This window comes from Cryptomeria japonica, chromosome 10 (genome assembly GCF_030272615.1).
Source record: "Cryptomeria japonica chromosome 10, Sugi_1.0, whole genome shotgun sequence".
Lineage (NCBI taxonomy): Eukaryota > Viridiplantae > Streptophyta > Pinopsida > Cupressales > Cupressaceae > Cryptomeria > Cryptomeria japonica.
Genome location: NC_081414.1, coordinates 124,024,572 through 124,042,130, shown reverse-complemented (window position 1 = coordinate 124,042,130; position 17,559 = coordinate 124,024,572).

Here is a 17,559-nt window from a genome sequence, read left to right as displayed (position 1 = left end):
TGGGAAGAATTAGCATTATCCTCATTGAAGAAGTCTCCCAAATTAGGCTCCATCTCTTCGGGATTAAACCTTGGGAAGCCTTAATTCTAATGCTTCGTCTAACGGGGATAGTATAGGTAGGACTAATAGTTGTAAAACTCATGCACTAGAGGGAAATTTTGAATTTTGAATTTTGGGAACCAAGTTTGCAAAAATGCAATATTCAAGAAAATGATGATTAGACAATTTGAACTTTGTGGAAAGAAGAAATGACACACTTTTCAAGAAAATTCATGATAAAAAGAGATTGAAATTTAAAATTAGGGCCAATGGGATACCACTTAATTAAAACTAACAATATCAAGGTTTTAAAATCATGACTTAATTTTAAATGTTTCCTTGAAAGTTGTCGTGTTGAAATTCAAAATATTTTTTATTTTAGAGGGATCAAAATTCAACAAAATCAACCAATTTTGTGGATTTAAGAAATTAAATACAATCATAACAGTCTCCCAAAATTTTGAGAAAGTGTACTTGGTCTGCCCAACTTTTTTGAAAATTTTCAAGGATGAAAGCTACGATAATTTGAGAGCTAACCCCAAAAAAATGGTTAATTTTACAAACTTTGGATAGGCGAAATTGAGGTTTGAATGTCAAAATAGGACCCTATTAGGGTTTTGAAAAATATAAGAAATTGAATTGCAAATTTGAAAAAGGTCAGACCTGATGGATAGGGTCACCTTGAATAATATTTAGAAAACTGAAATTGATTGAAATTTGGCCAAAAGTCCAAGTAAATTTGAAAATTAGGGTTTTAGGGCCTAACCACTGAATTTTGAAATTTTGAATTTTGGAAAAAGGAGGGAAATTGAAAATTTGAATTTTATGCAAGAAGACAAGTTTGAAAAATAGTCCTAAATCTAAAAATTGAATGTGAATCCAATTTTTGCACAAGTTCAAGTTGATTTTTGAAAATTAGGGTTTTGACAATTAACCACTTAATTTTGTAAATTTGATTTTGCAAATTGAACAAGACAATGAAAGAATTGAATTTGATAAGCAATGTAATTTTCAAATCTAAAACAATATATAGCATTTTTTGCAAAACACAAGTTCAATTTCAATTTTAACAACTAGGGTTTGATTGAATTAACCACTAAGTTTTGCAAGAAAATTAAACTTGTAAATGAAAAATATGCAATAATTTTCAATGTCAAGCATGTAAGACGTCGGGTTCACCAAAATGTAATGTGGTGAAAAGTGATGAAGGGAGATCAAGTGGAAAGCTTTACTCCCCTCAAAAGAGGAATGGAAGTTTCACAAAGGATTCCCTTCAACTTCTCACGTACATTACATTTAAAAGAGGGGGGTGAATTCACTAGATCCAATCCCAATGGAAAGAGATTGAATGCTCAATGAATTGTAAGGAAATGGCAATGGATTTGGAAAGTAAAGTAACCCTCTTTTAAAATAGACAAGTTGAGTTTAACGAATTGAGACTAAGTGTAAATATGACAAAAAAATGATTATATCTTGAGATAGAGATGCGAGATGAATCTATGCACCTGGAATCAATAGCAAGATGTCCAAATGGAGTTCCCTTGCAAATTTGAGCAAAAGTTGTCAGGACCGGGTTGAAAGTGTACTTGGTCCTTCAAAAAATTTGTGCACCGAAAAGGGTTTTTCCGTCTTTGAAAATGAAGCCTAAACCTGCAATTACACTTGCACGCTTGCAACCTACAATCAAAAAAGAGAGGAAATGTTGTTGCAATTGGGGGTTTGCCTTCAAGTCAAACCCCGTTTTGGAATTAACCAAGTGATTGAAAATATTTGCAAGTAAATGAAAGGAAATATTTGAAGTAAAATTCACCTCAAGAGAGGATACAATTGAAATGTTGATAAAATTTATTGAAAGGATATGCAGAATACAATGCGTTGAATATTGGTAGAGATCTCCTCTTCAATGGTTGAATCCTTGACTTGAATGCAACACCCAGCCTTGAATGGAGACTTGGAATGCTTAATGCTTGAATGGATGCTTGAATGTCTAAATGTGTTTTATGATCAACTTGTTGTCGCTTATCATTGCTTTGCTCATGAACTTGATTTTTGCTTACTGGACTTTGCTTTTGAACTCATACAAATAGGAGGGGAAATGCTCCTTATATACTTGCCAATTAGGGTTATTTAGTTGATTTTCCGTCTTAGGCCAACATAGAAAATATTTTTCCCGCTCATAATTGACAAGCCCAATGCAGGATTTGATCAAGGGAGGCCCAAAATAGGGCAAGGATAGGGGTGCCACGCCCCTATCCTATCCTAATTCAGGACAGGCAATGACAGAAAGCAGTGCAGGGTGCAATTTCCAGGTGTTTTGAGCATGTATGGAGTCTCCAATCAGGCTTAGGGGTTCATCTGCCAACACAAAGACCCAAATGTGCTCAAAAATTGCAAGGTCACAATTTTATGACACTACACATCCATATAAGGAACCTCTTGACAACTTATCTCTCATGACCCTGGCCATCACATGAAATCCCACTCCCTAACCATGTTCCAAGACCTTAGGGTAAACAACATCAATACAACAAAATATCTACACAAGGATCCATAATCCAAAGTTGAATCATAAAGACATAATGGCATAATCTCAATCACATAATTCAATAAAGAACCTCATAAATAATCATATAAATCCAAACAAGGCATGATCCATCTTGCCCAAGACATAATAATGATATCAATATCCATTTCTGATCAATAAAACCAATTCTAAACAAATAAGCCAATTCTGGAAATCACAGGGAACCGAAAACTGCCTCTGGTACAAACACAAACTCAAAAAAAATGACACAGAAAATGAAAAAGACCAAGAATAATAAATAAAGCATACTAGCACATGTGCACACTAAAATAGTGCATTAAATACTTTGACACCTCAATTAACCAAAACAACGCTTCTAATTGACAGTCTAGCACATATACTAGGTAAAATAACACATATACGTAGTACTACAATGCCTTTACACAAAACATTAACGCATATGCCTAATTTGACAACACATTTACTAACCTCTGCAATGCATACAATCAATCCTAGAGGGGATATAGGTCACAATATAAAGCATATACATAACAATATAGCACATACAATATAAACTCTAATGCAAATATGCAAAACTATAGTGCATTCATGACGGAGACCTAGAAGACTTGAAAAACAGAGATGAAAATATACGGCTAAGTCCATAACATAATAAAATCATGGGAGAGATATCAGAGCCAACCAAAATGAGCGTAATTTTACTCCAAATGAGAAAGACAATACAACTGGTCAGATAATCAAACCCAAATCACAACAAATGTATCCCAAAACCAATACAGAATACCTCCCAATAATACTCAAAAACAACCCCCCGACAAGCACAAAATACAAACTCCTTCAACTGTAGAGGGAGCAAGGCAATAAGCCTCTCAAATAAAAATCACAAACCCAACCATAGTACACCCAAAAACACAAGTAATTCAAGATACCAGAGACTTCCAAACCAATCTCATACCATATCACGACAATGCACAATAAGGTAGAAATAAAACCATTCATGACAAACACACAAGGAAATATAACCATAGAGTAAATACAATAGTCCCAATATTATGTTTATAAAATTGTATAATTAATCTTACAAGAATCCAAATTCCTTCTGTAGAGAAGCTTTTCAAAAACAAAGATACAAAGAAGGTAAAATACTCTGACCTGGTAATAGAAAAAATGGTCATAGAAATCTGAAGAAGCATAATATCCAATTCAAATTCAAGTTGAAAACCAAGAAATCTTTAGAGAATGCAAATAAATTTCCAGCCAAAAAACCCTCGACAATTCTTAAAAAACTCTATTTATAAAAATCAATCCAAAAACTATAGAATCTCTTAGCCAATCATAAATAATCAAAAATATAATAAACCATACCTACCATAACCAAAAACAAGGTAAGAAATAATAAAATATTGTTATCTCCAATCCCAAATCTCCCAGTCCATAGAGAAAGGATGGTGTTCTAGTCCATTGGCAAAGAATCAATGGTACAACAATTTTGAAAGCCTCCGAGAGATATATAAGGATATTCTTTTGGCACGATTAGGTTGACTTGAGGACAAGTCAAGGTTTAGAAGGGAGGATGATGTCAGTAGGAAAAGAGCAGCCAACCAGACCTCCAAAAAATGTTGCATCAAGCCTCAGAGCTTAGGGATTGGAACATATCATCTAGACTATGGGTACTAATTATGGGTTATGTCCCATATTATAGATACAAATATATTGTAAGATATGCTCAGTAGTAGTAAGGATATAATAGAGTGATATAATAGATGTACAAGAAAGGATAGAATATGAAGGAAGATATATGATATGAATGTATGAGTATATGAGGACATGCAAGGGTGTATATGATGTACTGAATAGATACAATTAATACTGTAGACACCTAAAATTGTCATGTCTAATTAAATAAATATCTTTATTTATTTAATTATTTTAGCCTAATTCTTCTATTAATTAAATAAATCTTTATTTATTTAATTAATTCATTTATCCTCTTCTAGCCTTATTTCTCATTTAAATGAATACATTTATTTATTTAAATTGTCCTTTTCCAAAATTAAATAAATATTTTATTTATTTAATTTGATCCCACTTCTTCTATTAATTAAATAAATCTTTATTTATTTAATTAATTCATTAACCTTTTCTACCCATGACACATGTCATTCATCTCTTAATTCATACACTACCTACCCTCTCATTATTTTCTTATTTCCTCTACCTACCCTCTAATCATAGCCAACCATTTATCTTTTACACCTCTCAATCTTATCCCTCCATTTCTTATAGTGCCTTCTATATAAGGAGATGCTTCCTTCATCATCAACCCTCGATGATTATTCGACTACACTACGCCTTTGAACTTTCATATGCGATCCTACTTGCAACCACATTTCCGTTCTTTGTTGAGCTCTTGTGCATGTAAAATCTGAGAGCAAATATATCAAGCAAGATCAATGGAGATAGGAAGAATGGAGATCCAAACCCTATTGGACATGTGATGGTATAATCTTTGTGATTTCATTTGATTTGCATTGTCTTAGGTAATCTTCATATGTTATGGGGATCTTTGTTGTTGTTAGGCTAGGGTTTTGTGGTTGAATTCGTTTAGTCTTTCAATATTGTTGTATCCATTTTCACCGTATACATTTTGATACACTCCGTGGGACTCTTGTCCCTTTTGCATTTAACATCCTTTGTTGCAGATTTTGTGTTTTTGAAGTTGCAGATCTGACATTTCCGACAACATTTTGATATTTTCGCGTCTGCGTACTTTTGGATCGCGTTTTTTATTTTTTGTCATGTTTGTGACATCCGGAATCGTGTCTACGCCTTCAACAGTATTTTATTTTATTTTGCAGATTCCAGGAAGCGTGTATGTGTTCCCTAGTCATGTCTGTGAAGTTTTCAGACGCGTTTGTGTTCAGGAACCGCATCTGTGTCAGATCTAACCGCGTCTGTGAATTTATATAGCGTTTGTGTTTCTGATAACCATGTCTGTGTGCAATTGTTGCATTTTGGTTTCTTTGACTTGGTTTTTTCGTTATTTGGATTTCAGATCTGGTTTATATTGAGCTAACATCTTTAGGTCTAGCTAATGAAATTGGTGCAGCTTGTCTTGAAAGCAAAATCGTTTTGTTGAAGGCCCCTATGTTCACAAAGTCTTTTGGATCTAAAATCTACCTAACTTGTGTGCTTGCAGGAAGGGGTGATCATTTGAAACAATCCAAACTACTAATAGATCTTTGTTGCAGGACCTTGGCAAGGGTTTTTGATCTTTCATTGTGTGCCTTGTTTTCATAGCTTAGCAAATAGTTCAATTGGTGCACTAAAATTGAACCAGTGTCTTTTGTGTCTTGAGCAATAGGCTATTTTTGTTTAATCTCTAGAGGGCCTATCTCCCCATGTGGTCATTAGGACTACTAGTGAGGAGAAAATGACCCAAGTGGTAGCGAGGAAAACCCACCTCTTCCGAACCACTATAAACAAATGTAATCATGGTGAAAACTATGGATAACGTGTGCTGATTAGTTCATACCGACACTATGTCTCCCCATAAACTCGTTTGATCAAATTTATTTGATCAGTTGTAGGGCGTAACCCCTACCGGCTGGGAGCCTTCTGTATTTAAAGAGCTAAAAGTGCTGCATGTATGGCCACACGAGCGGATGCCCTTACTAGCACCTTTTTGTTTTAGAAGCTAAAATCCTTCTAGTTGTTGGGGTAGGAGGTCGGACCTCTAGAGCGGCCCACACAAATATGGTTCTTAGTAGAGATACAAAGTTCACCACTAAGAGTTTTTGTGGGGACTGATGCTTGGTTGCCCCGAGAAGTGAGTGCCAAGGGTGGAGCCAGTGGGGTCAAGCATCTAAGTATTCGCTCTGAATAGCGTAGCCTCGTGTGAGAATCAACAACTATTGTCCTGGCCAGCCATAAGAATTGTGCTTGACTTATTTTAAACAATCAAACATTCAAGACCAAACATCAAAACATTGTGTCTTTTGTGTCTTCAAGTGTATGCAAAACAATTTTACATCAAACAACACACTTTCTTTTGAGTCATTTTGAGTCTAAACACTTGCAAACATTGAGTCCTCATCAACATTGTGTCCTCTTGTCACGAAAAACAGTCAAACATTCAGATTTGGTCACAACAAGCAACTTCATAGATTGGAAAAATTGCACAAAATTTTCAAAAACGCGTCTGTGTTTGACAGAACCGCGTCTGTGTCATCTAAACACGTCTATGTCCTTTGAGCAACATTGCATTTGCAAAATCTCTGAAACGCGTCTGTGTCTGATAGAATAGCGTTTGTGTCATTTAAACGTGTCTATGAAGTATACAGACACCTCTGTGTTCAGAATTGAAAAACTTTTACAGTCCAGCAAACAAGAACAATCGGTTTCAGACTTATTGAGCTTTCTAGGTTATCTCTTTGGGTTTTCATCTAGCATTCAACCTGTCTTTGGGTCTCACAAAGTCCATCATTTCTTTACACCTTACGCTACATTCACATTTGTCTAAACTTGAGTCAAAAGGTCACTTGCTTGTCCTCATCTTACTTTGTCAACACACTACATACAACAACATTTTGCTAAGTGGTCCCTCATCAAGGTCTATCACCTTTGGGTCTCATTTGGTCTTACTTAGAGTCAAGGTCAACTTACCTCATCAAGAGAAACTATCATCTATTTGGAAGCCACACCTACTCTACTACATACATACTTGGTCTTACACTTTGGACATTGCAAGTACACCTCAGATTCATTTACATTCCATTCAACTCTTGGTCTTTCATATCCTTCCATTTTCATCTAGTCTCACATAGCTTGGTCGATACCTAGTTCATGGTTGAAACCCGTTCCCAAAAATCTAGGAGAGAAGCTAAAGAGGCTCAAGAGTCCGCAAATATGAGTGTCTATGAGTATGACAATGATGTCTTTTTCAATTCTGATCATACCACATTACCTAACATGGATGCTTATAGAAATATTCTAAATGTTGAGAACATGGACACTACAAACAACAACAATGACAATATGGACAACTTTTCCGTACATTAAATAGAAGTGGAAGACTCCATTATGGATCCCCGTTTCAATTGATTAGTTGAGGAAATAATGAGAGATAGACAATACTTCTTACAAGTGATGGCACAAAGTGGAGCCAAGATCCCTCATGATTTTGACATGTCTCAAATAATGGAAAATCGACCTTTGCAACAAAATCACTCCAACATGGATCAAAGGAGGCCTAATAGTGGAGGCACTAGAGGACCACATCTTGTGCCTGAATCAACATCATCTTTGTTTCAAAAACCTGAGGTCCCATACACACATGGTCAATCATATGATACTCACCTTCGCAGACCATTATGAAAGTCTTATGCAAAAAAATATACTCAATCACATACCAATGCTAAGGATCAACCACCAAAGTAATTGGATATTCAAAGGCATGCTCAAAATTTCGACACAAGGAAACCCCGCATCAAATTTGGGGGCAACACACTAGAACAAACTCATGACATGCCTATAGAGTATGGTATACATGGACAAAGTAGATATTCCATTCCTCACCATGACTCTATACCAAGTGGTCCATATACGCAGCATCATTATAGACCTCATCTATATGAACATGTGCATGATCAATACCATCCATATATGCAACATGCTCTTCCTCCACCCGGTGGTTCAGGCATGGGGTATGGTCCAAGAATTCAATCTCCACCTAAGAACAATTTGGAACAGCAAATCAAGGACTCACAAAAGAAAATGGAGGACATAAATACACCGAAGCCAACATACAAAATGAGAGACATATGTCCTTATCCATTTTACTAGAGCATTCCAATGCCTCCATTTCCTACACACTTTGTGACACCTAAGTTTGATAAGTATAGAGGAAAAGGGGATCCTAAGGCACACATAAGACAGTTTTTCATAGCTTGCATTGAGGTAGCAGTAGAAGAGACATATTTGATGAGATTATTCCCACATAGCTTAAGTGATCAAGCTATGGAATGGTTCTCCCAACTTCCACCTGGTATTAAGTCATGGGGTGACCTAGCAGAGGGATTTATCCAACATTTCTCATACAACATAGAGACAGACATATCAGTTGCTACCTTGTGCAATACCAAGCAAAGGGATGGAGAGTCTTTTTCATCATTCTTACAAAGATGGAGGAATCTAGCCAGCAGATGCTCTTGTGAAATTCCACAGAAACAAATGGTAGAGATGTTCATGCAGAATGTTAACAAAGACATTGGTTATGACCTAAGAAAAGCTTGTTTGTCCACCTTCAAGGACGTCATTGAAAAAGGCTTAGCGACAGAAAAGGTCCTAATTGAACAAGGAGTCATTAAGATATTCAAGGAAAACAAAGATGACTTTAAAGGAAAAGATAAGCCAAGATTTTGGAATAAAAACAAAAACACAGTCAATGATGGTGTTGTGGATGCCAATACAGTACGACCCAAAATTGTTTTTTCTGGATCAAGCTCTACAAATAATCAAGTGAATACTCAAACCACTTCCAAATCACGAAGGAAGTACACTCCATTGGGAGAACCACTAGAGTCAGTTTTCAAGAAGCTAGTGGCAAACAAGATAATAACAATTCCAGATCTGCCTCCATATGAGCCAAAGGTTAAACCAAATTGGTAGAATGATGAAGAGTATTGTGAATTTCATAAGAGCAAAGGACATAAAATGGGAAATTGTCATCGATTGAAGAACATCATACAAGATCTTATTGATAGAGGTGACATTGAGATTGAAGGACATTCATCCAACCAAGAACATGAGATGTTTAAGGAACCATTCCCAAAACATAACAAGGGAAAAGATAAAGCCACAGATGACCAAACCAACTATACCAGAGCATCTTATAACTACAATTCAACTATCAATCACATCTCAATGGACAATTATGTCTCTACCACTATCATCAAGGACAAAACGCTTGAGACTTCTACCCAAAGACCCAGGATTGTCCTAAAAGGCATTGGATCTTCTTCCGTACCTACCTCTAAATGTAATGTTACAACTCGTCAAGGTAAATTCACTTTGCAAGGTGCTCTAGCTAAAAACACTGCTTCCTCATCAACTAAGCCTGAGTATGACCTTGTAGAATAGTTGGGGAAGACACCTGCGCTTATCTCAATCCTTGAGCTCTTACGCATATCCCCCGCACATAAAGCTATTCTTGACAAAATCTTGAGAGACACTTATGTCCCTACTAATCTAAACGTGGACCAATTTCAAGCCATGGTGGGATACCTTTCCATTCCACACTCCCTTACATTCACAGAAGCTGATGATGCCTCTGTAAGTCAGCCACATAATGCACTGTTACACATTGAAGCCTTCATACACAAACATCAAATAAAATGAGTCCTGGTAGATGGAGGAGCAAGTCTAAACATTTGTACATTGAGCACTATTAAACAATTGGGATATTCAAATAAAGTTGTGAATTCTACAAACAAAATTTCCATCAAGGCATATCATGATGAAGAGCGTTCATCCAAAGGCATAGTCACCTTGCCTCTTAGAGTTGGGTTGGTTACAAAAGATGTGGTTTGTCAAGTCCTAGACCTAGATCTCACATACAATATATTACTAGGATGTCCTTGGATTCATGAAATGAGGGCAGTCCCATCTACATATCACCAATGCATTAAGTTTCCTCACAACAAAGTTGAAATAACAGTTAATGGAGATCCTAATCCATTCATACACTGTAATAACTTGAGACCAAAAACTGAGATGATCATTCCAAGTAATAGGGAAGTTGTCCCTTCGTTTGCATACATTGATCCTGAATCATTAAAACCTTCGACATCAAAACAAGGTGAGCTTAAAGGGAAATTCTAGGACAAGGGCATGGGTGAATACACTTTGAATCAAACCATGTGCTTACAACAAGTTATGAGTTCACCAAAAGAATATGGACGACCACATCCTACTCAGTGGGTATCTATCATTACACTTAAATGGGATCCTACAATCTTCCAAAAGTGGGGTGAAATGGAAGAAGAAGATTTATACAAAATGCTTTACAAAGACCCTGAAAATGATACACAAGATCACATCAGCATACAATGTGAAAAAAATGGCAAAGGGTTCAAGATCCTACAAAAATTTGGGTATGATGGCAAAAGCCCTCTTGGCTTAATAAAGGAAGGCATCATTGAACCTTTACAACCTGAATTGACATTCAAAAAGGAGTGCTCGAAAGGACTTGGTTTCCTGACTTCCAAGGTCAACACTCAAAAGACAGGAGAAGCATTACAAATCAAAGTTGCCAAAATTCAACAAGGGAATCGCTATTCCACAGACTCCAATGAATGGGAATGGGATTCAAACAAATCCTCCAGTGACTATGAACTCACCGAGACATTTAGAGAACCAGGTGAACCCACAGAAGAATAGGAATTTTATAGAAAATTCAAAGTTGGTCAAGAAACAACCCCTGAGGATCCCACACATTCCTTGCCTCTAGGTTCTAGGTCGAAATCACATAGAATGAGAACACATGTCCCAGAATGCGCTACTAGTGATGACAATTTGGATTCTTTCATGATTGAGACAGATGAGGAGAGTGCCAACGATGACCTCGATAACTACCTCAACATACCTGAATATAACTGCATCTTCACTCTTAGCCTCGCTAACTTCGAAGACATCAAAGGCCTTCCCCTTGTTCACCACCAACTTATTGACTGGGACCATGAAGGACCTGCACAGTTCGACACATTCCAAAATGATGAAGCCTTTATTGATTATCTAGGCATACGAGATGATCTTCCCCTTGGGGACCATAAAGCAAGATACACTATAGAACTCAACAGTGTGGCATATTTTGGTGAGGGTGTTAGGCCTTCTAGTCGCAAAAATATAAAAATTAAAAACAAATCAAGGGTCTTATGGCGAAAACCACGTTGTGGCGCTATCTAACCCCAAAAAAAGAAAAAGAAAGGACGTATCTGAGGGCGAAAACCTCTCTGAGGCACCTGAAGATGGAAGGCTCCACATTCTCCCAGCATCATATGAAGAAAAATCATCCATGTTGGTAGAGGAGACCATCAAAACAAACATTGGTACAAAAGAAAGTCCACATAACATATTCCTGGCTCAATCTCTGATAGTGACAGAAAGATCAAAGTTCATAAGTTTCTTCACAGAGCGACAAATCAATTTTGCATGGTCATACGCTGATATGCCTGGATTAGATCCGGATTTTGTAATGCATCATTTGACAGTTAAACCGAGGGTAAAATCAGTGAAACAAAAATTAAGAAAGATGCATCCACAAGTGGCATTATTAGTCAAAGAAGAGCTTGATAAATTATTGGATGTCGGATTCATATGCCCAATTGATTATCCTGAATAGATCTCCAACTTAGTGACTGTCAGTAAACCAGATCGTAGCATCAGAATATGTACAGATTTCAGAGACATCAATAAAGCTTGTCCTAAGGATGACTTTCCATTACCAAATATTGACTTGATCGTCGATCTCACAATAGGTCATGCGATGTTATCTTTGATGGATGGATTCTCTGATTATAATCAAATAAAAATCGCATCTGAGGATCAGCACAAAACAACATTTACTTGTCCTTGGGGAACTTTCTGGTGGAATGTTATGCCCTTTGGGATAAAAAATGCAGGCACCACATATCAAAGAGCCATGACTACTATCTTTCATGATCTCATGCACGTTACTGTGGAAGATTATGTTGACGACCTCTTGGGCAAATCAATAGACAGAGATACACATTTGGACATAATTTCAGTCGTCTTTGATCGGTTGGAAAAATATAAAGTAAGATTAAACCCCAAGAAATGTGTCTTTGGAGTAACCTCCAGGAAGCTCCTGGGATTCATTGTCTCAAAAAGAGGAATCAAAGCCAATCCAGCAAAATTCAAGGCCATCCTAGAGATGCAACCACCAAAAAATGTCAGTCAACTTCAATCTTTGCAAGGGAGACTTCAGTCCATACGAAGATTCATAGCACAACTTGCAGATAAATGTAATCCTTTTCAGCACTTGCTACACAAAAACATCAAATTCAAATGGGATGATAACTGTCAACAGGCTTTCCAGACACTCAAAGATTACCTTCTGAATCTGCCAGTTTTGATGCCACCAGTTCCAGATCAACCTCTATTATTATACATATCAGCTACTTCAACAGCACTGGGGGCACTCTTAGCACAATAGGTTGTTGAGGGCAAAGAAAAGGCAGTCTACTACATCAGTCCCACATTAGTAGGATATGAGCTAAATTACACACCAATTGAGTGTGCATGTCTTGTTGTGGTCTTTGCTTCACAGAAATTACGACATTACATGCTAACTCATAAAACTAAGTTGGTTGCAAGGATTGATCCATTAAAATACCTTCTCAATAAAGCAACGCTTACTGGTCGACTAGCCAAATGGGTGATGCTCCTAAGTGAATTCAACATTGAATATGTGGATAGAAAAGCAATAAAAGGACAATCTATCGCAGATCAGCTAGGAGATGCTCCCATGATCGACGATGTTCCTCTAACTTCAAAATTTTCAGATGAATCCATCTTAACAGTGTCACATGCAAAGCCTTGGCAGCTATACTTTGATGGCTCATACACACAGCATGGGGCAGGAACTGGCATCCTCTTCATAACTCCTCAAGGGGATTCCATACCAAAATCATATCGATTATCATTTCCCTGCACTAATAACATAGCAGAATACGAGGCATTAACAACTGGATTATGGATTGCAGTTCAGTGGAAGATCTAGGAACTTCATGTTTTTGGGGACTCTCAACTTGTAATTCGTCAAGCAACGGATGACTACCAAACAAAGGATGAGAAATTAATGCCTTACAAAAGGATGGTGGATGACCTGAAACAATATTTCACGAAGTTAGACTTTGAGCAGATACTAAGAGAGGAGAATCGAGCTGCGGATGCCATGGCTACATTTGCTTCACTAATTGATCTAGCACAAAATGAAACCCACTATGAGTTTTTGGTGGATAACCTTTTGGTCCCCTCATATGAGATCACTCCTACTGAGATGATATGTGTCATCGGTCCTAATTCCCTATTATATGGTTCTATTTTCACATACCTTCGTGACAATACCCTTCCTCCTGATTTATCCAATAACCAATGTCGCACTTTCATTCGCCAATCTTCTCGATACGTCATTTTAGTCGATATCCTATACCATTGAGGTATAGATGGTACTCTTCTTAGATGTTTAGAAAGGGACGAAGCTCAGATTGCGTTACGTGAAGTGCATGAAGGGATATGTGGTCCACATTCTAGTGGTCCTACCTTAGCCAAGAAACTCATCAGGACTGGATATTACTAGCCCAATATGGAAAAAGACTCATATTGGTTTGTCAAGAAATGTAAGTAATGTCAACTTCATGAAGACCTCATTCATGCGCCAGCACAAGAACTCCAGCCAATTACGACTCCTTGGCCCTTTTGTCAATGGGGACTCTATCTCATAGGCAAGATTCACCCTCCTTCCTCCAATGGTCATAAATTCATCATTACTACCATAGAGTATTTCACAAAATGGATCGAAGTCATGCCTCTCACACAAGTCACTGGAAAACAAATTGCTACATTCATTCTCAACTATATCATTTGTCAATACAGTATTCTTGTTTCTATCATCATCGATAACGGGCGTCCCTTCAAAAATCAGGATATTCATGAACTCTGTGATCGCTTCCATATTGCCCATCATTTCTCCACGCCTTATTACCCCTAGGGTAACGGTCAAGCTGAGGTGTCTAATAAAACAATCCTTAAAATCTTAAAAAAGACAGTCGATGACGCTGGCCACAATTGGTATATCCAACTTAATCCCGCGCTTTAGGCTTACTGCACAAGCATCCGCACACCTACAGGAGCTACACCCTATTCACTTGTCTACGACACTGAAGCTATCTTGCTTATTGAGGTCAAGTTACCCTCTTTACGAGTTTTCTTGCAAAACATTATCAGTGATGAAGACTACAGGGTCTCTCGCTTACAAGAACTTGAGCTATTGGATGAATGAAGACAAACTGCTTTTAATCATCTCAAATCTTATCAACAACAAATGAGTCATAGCTACAATCATAAATTCAACCCTCACACATTTGAGGTAGGTGACTTGGTTCTCAGAGAAAATCCTAAAAATCAGCAGGACAGAGAGAAGAAGGGCAAGTTTGAACCAAACTGGCTTGGTCCTTACATCATCACAGTAGCATATGGATCTGGTGCATATCAACTCTCAACCACAGAGGGTGAATCTTTGGAGGATCCTATCAACAACATGCACCTTCACAGGTTTTACTCATAGCTCTTCAGAGTATCCTAATTCAAAAAATACAAAAAAAAAACATATATCAAAATATACAATATATATATATATATCAAAAAATACAAAAAAAAATCAAAAATACAAAAAAAATTGAAAAACAAAAAAACATTTTCGTCCAACGGTGAAAACCACTTTGGTGGCGCCCTGGGCAAGTACCATGGTGAAAACTGGGTCATCGGCGCCATGAGTAGAGACATTGCTCCTCTCTCCTTTAGGACTCCATTTTCATCCTTTCACTTTGCACACACTCACAACCTATTCATCCATAATAAACTTACACATTCCCATCATGGCTTGTTATTGATCTGCCCAAGATTGGTTCGCCATTCATAATAATCCCTCATTTTCACCCCTTTCCATTCATAATAAATCAACTCCTATATGTGGCTAAGGAAAATCCTACATCTAGTGATGGGTGTGGAACTGAGAGCATTACACGTTCTGAGGAGTACAATTTCTTCCAGTTTTTCTTCAATCTATTTGCGCACAATCTGTAATAAAGCAACATTTGCATCACAATCCGCAATAAAGTTTCGTCTTCTCCGCAATAAAGTATCAGTTTCATGGATTCAGTCAATTTCAAATGAGACATAGTGGAAACAATGAGCTTCAACAAAATCAAATCTTTCAACAGACTCAGACAACATTATGGTTCAGTGCTATCTATCCTTTTGTGAAAGTAAACATTGGAACCACAATCAAATAAGACTTATACAAGTGACAAGAGACACTAAACTTGAGGACTACAGTGGATGTTGGTGTCGATTCTTGGTTTTCTTTTGATTTTATCTTTTTGGTGACATGTCTTTTAGCTTTTCCGGGATGTCTCTGACTAGAGATTTTATCTCCAGGATGTCTTTGACTAGAAAGGTGAGGATGGGGTATCGTCACCTATTTTTCTTTTGTTGTCTGTGGATTCTCTTGTAGTAATGCTATGACTTGTCCAAGGATATGAGGACATTGTGAGTCTAGTATGAACTGGGGCATTCCTTGTTTGCGATTGTCTTATCTCCATGCAAACGGGTACAATGACTTTCTAGGTCGAACATATGCCTCGATTGTGATAACCTATTTTTCCATAATAAATCTCAATGATGATAACACACAAGAAGCTCTTTCACTTTCATATCTTCTATCTTTCATCCCCCTTTCTTAATTGACCTCCATCGTCCTTCTCAAGTCCATGTAGCCTGCTAGCACATGACTGAGTATAATGACACACCAAAAACATTTGCATTTCATATAGTTTGCACCTGCATTACCACATATTAACAATTTCATTCATACATTATAGATATTACAATTACATCACATCCTGCACAAAACACATGTTAGCACATCTTACATTCTCATCATATAAATAGTTATTTGCATCGTCATATTCATCTGCATTTCATACATTCACATTTGTATTTGCATAACATATAAAACATAAAGAACAAAAAAATATATTGCATTTCATCGTGTACATATTTGCATCCATATCATAATCATCATCATAAAACATAACATAAGCATCACATAGAAACATACATCATGAAACATCTCATCACATAGGTACATATGCATATAGCTGCCGCAAAGATGAATCTCATATATATATAATCATAAGTGTCATGATACAATGATGTCAAAATCATATGGCTACAATCACACGAAGGTGTCTACATCATCATACAAAATGGTACAAAACTGATACATAGGGAGCCCTCTAAGGCTATGATGAACTCCCTCCCTCAGAGCCACCTGGCCTCGACAGAGTCTAAGCCCTAGAAGGACCCACCCCAGGACCATCTCTCCTACCTCCTCTATCTGGTGGTGGTGGAGGACCCATAACCCCACCACTGTACGCCTGTCTCCTATCCCTCCCTCTAGTGGTCGTCATTGTTCGTGATGGTCTACGAAAGCTCCTGGCCCGCTGCTCTAGTGCCACGACCCCATAGTAAAGGTCTCTCCAGTAGCCTATCTCATCCCCGGCTCGCAGAACATAAGCATAACCAGCTCCTGTGTCCTCTGTTGCCTACATCCCTGCCCTAAGTGTCGTCTCAGCCTCTGTATAGTGTTGAATGGCCTGATCCCTCTCCTGCTCCGTGTCCCTCAGTTGTCTCTTGAGTCTATCTCTCTCTCGCATGAGATCCTAGATCTCATATGCCTGTCCCTGACAGATCTCCCTCAACTCCAGTAACTCATCCTACTCCTCTTCCCCTCCCCTCTGTACCTATGGCTCTACCTATGGCTTCCCCTATACCCGTGGTTGTACCTGTGGCTGCTCATGTGGCTGCCCCTGCCCCTATCCTCATCCCTGTCCCTGTCCATGTACCTGCCTGGGACCCTGTGCTTCTGGCACCTATAATGGTAAACCACCTCGACCTCTCACCACCCGAGCCTGTCTCTCCTTTTCACCCTCTATCCACAGAGCCACTCTCCTCTCCCCTATCACACCCTGCCTCCTCCGCTGGCCTCTACCCCCACCATCTCAATCATCATCCTCATCCCCCCTGCCATCTCCATCTATCTGCTCACCTGGATTTGTCAGTCGAGGAATGGATGCTCAGCCCAATACGCAATATACTCTGCATCCATCCCT